The sequence below is a fragment of the Lepeophtheirus salmonis genome, chromosome 8, assembly GCF_016086655.4.
Source record: "Lepeophtheirus salmonis chromosome 8, UVic_Lsal_1.4, whole genome shotgun sequence".
Lineage (NCBI taxonomy): Eukaryota > Metazoa > Arthropoda > Copepoda > Siphonostomatoida > Caligidae > Lepeophtheirus > Lepeophtheirus salmonis.
The window spans coordinates 38,631,611-38,642,176 of NC_052138.2; the positions used below are offsets into that span (position 1 = coordinate 38,631,611).

Here is a 10,566-nt window from a genome sequence, read left to right on the forward strand (position 1 = left end):
TTTACATATCGTTCAACTCCCCTATCAGGGGGAAATCTCCTGCCCAACCTCTTTTTGGTCGTCCTATGTGCCCACAAATAAATGCTATGTTACCCCCTTACGTCCCTTTCTGAAGACCATACTACAAAATTTTGTCCAAATAGGAATGCCTGTTGTAGAACCTATAATAGTAGACGAGAGCCTTAATAGATAGCTTGTGAAACCATCCAAGGAATTGGTAACCCTTTATGGAGTGTCAGGTTTGGTGAGGGCACTTCCACCTGACATATCAGCCAACTCAAGCCTCGTTCATTCGTAGTTTGGGGGGGAGGGAACTGTAGGATCTACGCACTCAACCCGCTTTACCCCTTAATATAAATTTACTCTTTTATTTACTTGATTATGTGTACCTTACCTTACTTCTATCTTATTTTACATATGCACTTTCAGTGTGACGAGTTTAGTAAAGAACACCACAATGTCCTATTTTATTAAAAGCGTTGCTATACATTTGTAATCTCGTTCTACCCTAGCTATTTCAGAAACAGACACAAACACTTTTCAATAAGAATTTGGTCACCCTGAATCTCACCCTTCTACGACATGTGTTCCTTCTCTTACATCATCCTCTTTCTGCTCATATCTGTAACTTCAACTAAGTAAAAGGGATGGCGGGAGGGACTATTGACAAATGTAAAGCTACGCTTTTAATTAAATATGCCATTAATACATTAGAAATAGTTATGTCTGCTATTTTATGTCATAGCCAGTTGGAATGAAGGAACACAAATTAAAACACAATTATTATATACTTTACTAAATATCCATTTGAGATACTTTGTAAACAAAAAATACCTTAAAATTTTAAAATTATTCCCATTGCATTTGGTATGTATCTTTTGCACACTTTTTTTAAAGGAGATTATAGGATCTAGAAAAAAAAGAAAAAGAAAATAGAATAAGACAATGGATTTTTGAAAATAATATAAAATATGAGCTACTAAACTGTTCAACTTGAAAAAGGATTCACTTTAAGTACTGGATGCTTATCTAAACTGTTCTTATTCGTCTCCGAGCGATCCATAGCCCTTCATTTTAATTTCTTCTGTTAATAAGCCAAGAGTATTCTTGAGGTCGTCCTGAGATAGTCTTTCCGCACATCTGAGTGTCTGTATCTTCAACATTTTATTGCGTTGAAACTCCAGGCTCTTTTTTTAAACCGCCGATATCTATAATAAATCTTTTGTTACTATCTTTTTGAATATATTCTAAAGACAGTTCTTCATTTTTAAACTTTTTCACAATTTCTATGGGGTTTGTAACTCCTATCAGTGTTTTTTCGGGGCCAATCTCTGACGTAATGTTAGGACAATCATATGCCGATTTACCTAACTTCATAATTGCCATTTCCACAACATCAAAATCTAGAAGTTCATCTTCTGTAGGAAAAGAGTTATCTTCTTCTCATACTAACAATTTAAAAAATCCCGAAGCCTAGAGCTAGCCCGAGTTGCAATTGTCTCTTTGTTTAGTTAATCACTATTACCAATTTGAGTGGTCCCATGCACATTATTTAAGTTCGGAACCTTAGATTAGGTTTTTTGGTCTGCTTTGTCATTTTGGACAGGTATTGAAAATACATCTCTCGTATTTTTGGAAGGTTCTAGGAGAATTCGCCTTGAAATTTTTTGCCTTTTACGTTTTGCCTTGTACTTTTCTCCTTGTGACGTTTTTGCCTAGAGACGTTTTCGCCTTGTATTGTTTTTCCTTGTGACGTTTTCACCTCGCGACTTATTTGCCTAGGAAATAAATAATAGATGGAATAGTAACTTCTTCTTAATGATATATTTGTTTTGAATTTTTACCGTTGTATTACAGCTTTGAGAAATTAGAAACAAAAAAGTAAACAAGCAATAACAATTCTTCAAAACTTGATTATATATCCATTTATTCATCAACATGACATTCCGATATAAAGCATCCTTTTTAATGGTTGATAAATAGTAAATACAAGAGACCAATGGATTTGTGAAGTTGTCGGGCTTTGAGGATTGAATAGAATAAAGAGATCTTCACAGTTTGAGGTTTAAAGTTGGAATATAATTTACTAATATAATACTAACTATAATTATTATTTGACAGTCAATTTCAAGCTCATACAAACTCAGAGAGTCCATGCCTAGGATGGGACATTGCCAACTATGCAATTCTAAGGAACTTAAGCAAATCGTGCAATTGGTCGGCTAATCATCCTAAGACATCACGAGAATCTTCTTCGTGGGATGCTAGAAACGGAGATATCTCTAATGGGTGATAATTTATAAACTTGTTTCGGACAATATAATCTGGCACCTCGATCTTTCCAGCCGTCTCACTAAGTTCTTTCAAATAGAGAGAAGGGCGTCCGACTAAACTTAAAACCAAAACTGGTGATATGTAGCTATATAATAATAATTATATATTTTTGTGAGTTCTATTAAATTATACTTAGGAGCATCTTTAAAATATTAACAAAAGTTTTCTTAGGTGAGACCACGGTGTTTCATATCACCTTATCCATGCCAATCTTTTCTTGTCATAACATAAGTATTAAATCAGGTGTTTGATGAATTTTTCCATTTTGATACATGTTCTTTTAGATTAGATTTAGTAACGAAGACTGCGGGGGACTACGGCTGAAATAGAAGTATTTATAGAGTGGATAAACAAATATGCTCTTTCCTAAGTTTTTTTTAAAAGTTTCATTCAATTTTTTTAATATAAATAATATCTTAAATAATTTAACTTAGGATTGTTATAGTCATTAATACTTGAAAAAACAATTACTACTCTTTCGTACGGGATGCAAGAATCAGTCTTCAAAGATGATAATTACTTATCAGAGTCGCCGAAATAAATAATTATGAAACATGATCCTCTATCGCACAATAAATCCTAGAGATCTTCTAGATACTTCCTAGTCAACCTTCTAATTAATTCATACAGAATTATAAAAGTCCTTGCTCCAGCTAACAGAAGGATTTTTTGGACACATGTTATATGTCTGAAGATTTGATGAGAATAGCAAATTATATCCAACCAAAATAAGTTCATAAATGTATTAAATGATTCCGTAGACAAATCATCATGAAATACAATTTCAAAGGCCCTTAATGGTTATGTCAAGGAAACTCTCATGAAATTGACAACTGTTTTTTATACAATCTTTCTCTTATACATATTGAGAGTTGAATATAAATAAACTGGAACCAATACATCATTCTGAATCATGCACCAAGTTATATATTTTATGAAATTTTTAATATTTATTGATTTACTTAAAATGTAATTTATATTAAAAAAATTGAATGAAACTTTACAAAAAACAACAACTTAGGAGTGAGTACAAAAATTACTCCTACGAGTATCATCAATTCAAATCTAAGTCCAACAAGGACTAAGACTTATAACTCCAAAACAAATCCTCGTTACTCTGCTTCTTAGATAAGCTTAGTCAAATTTTCAATCTGACTTCGAGTCTCTCATTCTCTCTCAATGTTTATGAAGTGTGAATGCTTTGTCAAATAAAATGAAAACGTCCAAAAGTGGATCATTGGTGTTTTTTCCTACAATAGTAATGCTCTTAACAAATGAATGGAGATAATTGATCGTATGGATCAAGAAACTGCTGTTTATCAATCGAATCTTAAGTCAGCGACACTTTTTGTTACATAATATGAGTTGATATCATTAATAATGCAGATTATGTAGTTATGCAGATGATATCCTTCTAAACAAGTGGGAAACATCTTAGTACCCTCGTCAATGGGATGCAGGATGTTATAGATTTGGTTCTAGAATAGGGGAAAACAAATGGTCTGACCTTTAATCCATCAAAAACAGTGATATGTCCTTCTCCAAAGCATATATATTAAGATCTAAATACTTTCCACAATTATAAATGGATGACAAAGTTATAAATTAAGTAACAAAAATGAAGTACCTAGCATCACATCTTGAAGAAACTAAATCAAACCCAAAAAAATGACCATCTAAAGAAACAAACAATACTGCAGTCATGGACTGCTGTGGAGTGTCTGTAGTTTCGTCCAATGCAAGAAATATATCCTTCCCCTCAAGTTTTTTTTTTTAAATGTTGGTCAACACTTCTATACTATGAGACTCTATTGACTTGTGATGGAGAAGCGAGAGGGAATTATTTGTCCAGTGTAAATTTCCATGAACTTAACAAATTTTGGATGATTAACGATATGGAGTGGAATATTGCAAGAGTTATATTGAGATTTTGGTTATATCTATAGTAAAATTGGAATGTTCAGAATTGGAATTAATTATATGACTTGTATACAGTTCCAAATTCCTTTCGTGAATTTGGGTTTTACGGTGTTGTTCTACTTTGAACATCTTATGCACTTTTGTTCCATAATTACAAAGACGGCATGCCAAAAATCTAGAATCATCTTCGTAAATTCATATATTTTTACCACTATTATCAGCAATCCATGATTTTAAATTTAATTTATAAGACACTTTATTTTTTAATAATTTTACACAACTTTATTTATCAAAGACAAGAAACGTAATGAACTATTGTACTTACAAACCCAAATTTAAAATCAATAATTTATCTCTACGTTGTCATTGAGGTTAATTAGATATTTCCCGATATTTCCATATTATTTCTTGTTTTTGGTTTTCTTTTATATACAATGTGCAACATCAAACCCCAACCTTTTAGCGTAGGATACGAAAAATGGACTTAATCAAGAACAACATAGTATTGTAAGAGTGGTCTATATATTATTTAAAAGAACAATAATTACAAAGTTATTTCTCGAAATGGCCGCCATCTTCTACCACAATGGCCTCGACACTGGGGCTGAAGGCTACTCACACCTTGACGACGTGGCCCTCAGACATGGCCACCCACTGCCCCGCGGCGGAGGTACTTATCATGTCGACGCTGGGATAGGCAATGGCACAAGTTCTAATTTCGATATAACCCCAGGTACCGTAGTTGAACGGATTCATGTTTGGGTGAGTAGGAAGGCCACAAATCGTGTTTCCAGAAATCTTTAAAATCAAGAACATCGAAAAAATTAACTTCATTTATAAATTGTGATTGTCTTATTGAGAGATTTCAAGATCGAAAACATCAATTATTTTAAAATTATATGAGATCCTAAGCTGCATTACTTGTTTTGTTAGGTAGGTGTGACAAATATTTATCATTATATTGGGATTGCCATATAGATCGATATAAAGATAAAAAACGGACATTATTTTACAAACCAATGAAATTATTATCAACTTAACATGTTATGGTAGGTAGTTAAGACATTATCTTATCGTCATTAATGATTTTGCATCTTCACAAAGACATAAAAGAACAAAATATGCTTTATAAAGATATTGTAATAGTCTTATATACGGGTTTATGATCTAAAACGTCCATTATTTTACAAATATATGAGATCATAAGCATCATTACTTGTTTTGAAAGGTAGGAGAGGACAAATCTTCCTGTCAATTATGATCTCACACATTCAAAACGACAAAATCTAAAATATTTAAGCAAATATGCTTCATTTAGAAATTGAGTCTTTCCTATAAACGTGTCTTGAGATCGGAAATGGACAACCTTTTACAAAAATATGAAATTATTACCATTATTGCATGTTTTACTAAGTAAATGTGACAAAATTTGTCAGTGATGATTTTGCATTTATAAAGAGACGAAAACGAAGAAAATATGAATAATCTAGAAAGTGATATTGTCTTATAGGCGGGTCTTCAGTTTGAAAAAGTTTAAAAATATATGGTGTGTAATGATAAGTTGCATCACATGATCTAGTGAGTATGTCAGACTTCTCGTCATTGCTGATTTGCATCTTTACAGAGTCGAAGACGAACAAAATATGTTACATAGAGGAATAGTGAATGTATTATGGAGAGGTCTGTAGATCGAAAACGTACATAATTTTACATATATATGAGATCATAAGCAGTGTTACATGCGCTGGTGTGTAGGTAACACCAAATCATTCCCTAAATTATGTTTACACCTACAAACAAGCAAAATATATAATATCAAATATAATGCGTTTTATCTACAAATTGTGATTGTCTTAAAGGCAGGTCTGGGGATTGAAAACGTCTAAGATTTTACTTAAATTAAATTATTAGGAAATTTACATATTCTGGTACGTGGTTAAAATAAAGTCTTATAGTTCCTTATGATTTTATTATTCACTGAGAGAAAAATGATCAGAAGGTACAAAATATGCTACATATAAATTTGATATTATCTGATCAACGGGTCTAAAGATCAAAAACGTACATAAGTATTGGTATCAGAATAACACTACTCCCAGAGTTAGTGATTTGCACTCGAGTCCAAATTTGGAAGAATTAAGACTGGGTTAAAGCTAAGCATAAAAGACTCGAGACATTTTTAATTTATTTTCACAAAATCATTAAATTACTTTTTGTTTATTAAGTTATATTATGCGATAGGAACGTTGATTTTACTAAAGAAATAGCTCCAATAATATTAACAACTGGAGTTAATAATCGATAAATATTCAGCAAGATTGTCACAATTCAAAAAATTGATAAGAAAAGTCTGTTAGAGTTGGTTTTAATTATTGAATCTAAAAAAGTTTCTAATTTCAAACAACAGTCCAGGATGAATTAAAAAAAAAAAATGGAGGAAGATAAATGTAAGGGAAATGTTGGGAGCAAAAATAGAAATCGAAACAAGCAAGAGGCTTGTAATTTCGCAAAACCAAGATAATAAACACGAAGATCTTATATGGTATATTTTTACTCCTCGCATTTAGGAACAAAAAATGGATTAATGAATAACACATGGTGCAACCGAGAGTACAAGTGATTGTATCTACCCGAAAGATGGACTAGGAAGGTATATCAATCAAACTTTCTAAAATGTGACTAGTGATGATCTTTGCTATAGCTGATACGGGAGCTCAATTTTGCGTTTGGGAACCAGAATATTTTTTCAAAAGGGGTTTACGACTTCAAGACCTTATATAAGTTCAAGATCAGCTATGGCAGTGAACGGGGGATGGTTTAATTTTACTTTCGCATATCAATAGAGCAAATATATTTATTGAAACAGTTGTGCAATGGTGTATATAAGAGCACAAGTCCATACTTAATATGGATGCAGTGCCGTATGTCAGGAAGATTTTTCGGTCCGCTTTACAAGGATGAACGGTTGATTTTCAGTGGTGAACGTGGGATATTTAAACAGGGCAAATGCTACAGCATAGATTAAATCTTGCAAGAATATCGTCCAATGGACTTTCTGACCATTATTTTCTTCAGGCAAACATTGGGAAAAATAAAATGAAAAGGAAAAACTCTAGACGGAAAGTCAATGCCGACCTATTCTTAAAGGAAGGAGTATAATGGAGTATAAAATGCACGGTGCAAGAATGAGAGAAAATTTTTGAACTATACAATTCAGTCAAACAATTTAAACCTCCTTAAATATTTTTAAAATAATAACGGATGAAGATAATGAACGAGATTATAATATACCATGAAACGGTTACATCGACAGAAAATTAATTATGTTCACAAGTCTTGATGTTCTTAACACGCGCGTATACGTGGTGATGTTTTTGAAAAAAATGAAGAAAAAAATGCATGTGTTCTTTATCATGATTAGAAGAAGAAGTTTTTCCTCTCTTTCCTTGACGTAAAGGTGTCAATCAAACTGTCCATGTCTTCATGGAGCACCTTGCTCACCATCACCCTGTCCATGTTCAAGAGTGTCAATATCTGCCTAGAGAAACATAAATTTTAAACATATAATGCAAAATGAAACATTATAATATTAACCTTGAATTGCTGGAAGATTGCATGGTCTGACTGGAGCTGCTCGAGTTCAAGTCTGTAGTGCTTGGCGACACGCTAAATGACACAGGTCTCCACTTTACTGTCATTGACGATTGCAATGAGATCCATTGTGATGTTTGTATCGTCGGTGGTAAATCTGCTCTCAAGCTCTAACACAATCTTATTGATTGCAACATCGAAATGTGTTTCACGGAAGTAGGATTCAGTTGTTCCTTTCCACTTTATTCTCCTTGGAATCTTCGCCTCCTTGAATTCCAAATCAATTGACTCTTCCTGGTCAAATACTGATTTCATCTCAGACGACTTCAACTCAGCAAGTTTCCAGATTGATTCAAAGATTTTCTCATTGTTAAGATCTTCAAGAGTCCTAATCACTAGGTTGATGTGTTTCCGGGCCTTTGTTAGGTCAACCTTTCTGCCTTGAAGTTGATCTGACAAGCTAGATGTGTGTCTGAGGAGTGTCTTCAACAGTTCAATGCCGAAAACAAATTCGTGACTAAGGATGCTGTTGAGCAGAGAAGTTGCTGTTGAACTCGACAATGTATCTTTATTTTTTCTCATTATTATGAGAGTCTTCAAGATTCTGACCATCCCTAGAGATACAGCGTGTACAGCATCGTAGCGGAGACTCCAGCGGGTAGCAGACTGGTTCTTCAGGGTCATCACCTTGGCATGCTCCTCATCTTTACTTGTTATCTTCACCGACTTGTAGATTGCTGACCTCTTTGGTGACCCTTCAATGAAGTTGTATAAAATTTGTACTGCCCCATTGTATTTCTCAACAGGGTTATATCTGAGAGAAGATCCTTGAATACAAGATTGAGGACATGGGCGTAGCAGTGGATGTAGACACACAGTGGGGCTGCTTCCTTCCACCTGGCGGCAAGGCCCTTCTTGATGCCAGATATGTTGGAGGCACCGTCCGCGGCCAGGGAGACAGTGCGGGCGGGGTTAAGGCCGATATCCTTGACAGCCTCGTGAAGCTTCTCAAACAAATATTTGCCGTCAGTCTGGGTAACTTTTACAAACTTGAGGAAGCTCTCTTTCTTGATGCCTTCACTTGTCAGATATCCCAGTGACAGACTGAACTGCTCCGTGTTTGACATATCTGATGTCTCATCAACAATCACAGAGAACCAGTAGTCATCATGGCTGGCACAAGTGTTGACATCTTCAATTATATTTTCCGTCACTTTGGATGCTATAATCTCTATCAGCTCATTTTGGATGTCAGGTGAAGTCCATTTCGCAAAATCTGCCCCAGCTGAACCAAACTTTTTCCCTTCGGCCTCCAGTTTATCTTTGAGAATATGATTGTCGTGTGAACGCAGGGACAAAAGCTCCAAGACGTTTCCTCGATTGTTTTCATTAGATTCCGTCAACTTTTCTCTTGTTTCGGAATCGCCCCTAAAAGCCAATCCTTGCTTTGCGAGGAACCCAACAGTTTGGAAAAGATACCTCAAATAAGCTCGCCACTTCACGACTTCCTCAGCATGTTGAGACTGAACATGGCCGAGAACCGAGGTATTCTTTCTCTTTCATGTGAGGAAATTGATCCACTTTTCCATCGACAGTTTGTGTTTTTTGTTGTTAGAATGAACTTTCAACGAGGAACTGTTTTTCCATGTTTTGAACTCAAATTTCCCAAGGTTGGAAATGGAAAATTTCGAACAGGCGAAACACTTGGCTGACTTTTCAACCTCGTCATATTCTAGCCACGGGAACTTACGGAACCAATCATATTGAAAGTCTCTGGAGTATTTGTCATCTATCTGAGGACTGTATGTTTGTAACTTGGGCTGTAGAGGATGATCTCTCTCGACTTTAGGCACAGTTTCCCGCTCAGTCTCCACTCTGGTTCTGGTCTGGATGTCCTTCCGCTTTGGCTCCCGCCCGGTAAGTATCGGGTCACCCAGCTGGCTCGTGAAGACGACAGGGCACTCTGGGCCTCCGTCCACAAACTCCATCTCCTCAGTCTTGCTCTTCTCACCTCTCTGGACATTGTGGCTAGTCTCAGAGTCCTCTGCAGGGGGAATATTGTTGTTGTTGACTACAAAGAGCTGCTCGGGAGAGAAGATTGGTACGATATCGAGATTAGTAAGTCTTATTCCATGAGAAATCAGTCTGCTGGGGTAATTTGATGAGTCGCCATTATTTTCTGTGTCTGCAGTAACTTTCTCTTCAGCAGAAACGGACTTTTCAGATCTTGGTTCAGACAGTAAGGCCTCAACTGGAGCAGGGTCATCGGGACAGGAGGAGGCAGTGACTGAGGATGAGGATATAGCAGAGGAAGTTTTCTTAACAGCAAAGTTCAATGTTTTCTGCTTCTTATGATCAATTTTCACTTGATACTTGCAGCTGGGGTCATTCTTATGGAGTTTAACTTTGTGATCATTAAAGTTGTCCTTCTGTATTTTCTTCTGACAGATAGAACAAATCACCAACTCTCTGTTAAAATGTGTTTTCCGCTTCCCGTGATACATTTCTGATAATTAATAAATTACTGCAACAATCCACTCTAAAAAGTACATAACTATTATTTATGTCCCTTTTAAGCAGTAATAATTTAATTTATCTTGTATTCAATGAAACAAATTCTCACGCTCTTAAATATTTCAAGAGTACTCCATACGAAAAATGTTGTGTGCGTCTTTTTTTTTTTTTTTTTTTTTTTGGCTGTAAAGTATTTCACATTTGCAA

The 10,566-nt window shown here is 35.0% G+C and overlaps 1 long non-coding RNA gene across 4 annotated transcripts; it reads left to right on the top strand.

The window, feature by feature from the left end:
• The first annotated feature begins 1,860 nt into the window (after positions 1-1,860).
• Positions 1,861-4,658, top strand: LOC121123470 (uncharacterized). Of its 4 annotated transcripts, XR_011781527.1 has the most exons (5): positions 1,861-2,063; positions 2,122-2,415; positions 2,471-2,565; positions 2,619-2,665; positions 3,356-4,658. It is a non-coding gene; the product is annotated as an uncharacterized lncRNA (long non-coding RNA). The 4 variants fall into 4 exon arrangements; XR_005866012.2 differs by having other exon boundaries at positions 1,863-2,063; positions 2,122-2,445; positions 2,497-2,565; positions 2,619-4,658; XR_005866013.2 differs by having other exon boundaries at positions 1,864-2,063; positions 2,122-2,445; positions 2,506-2,565; positions 2,619-4,658.
• Positions 4,659-10,566: the final 5,908 nt, after the last annotated feature.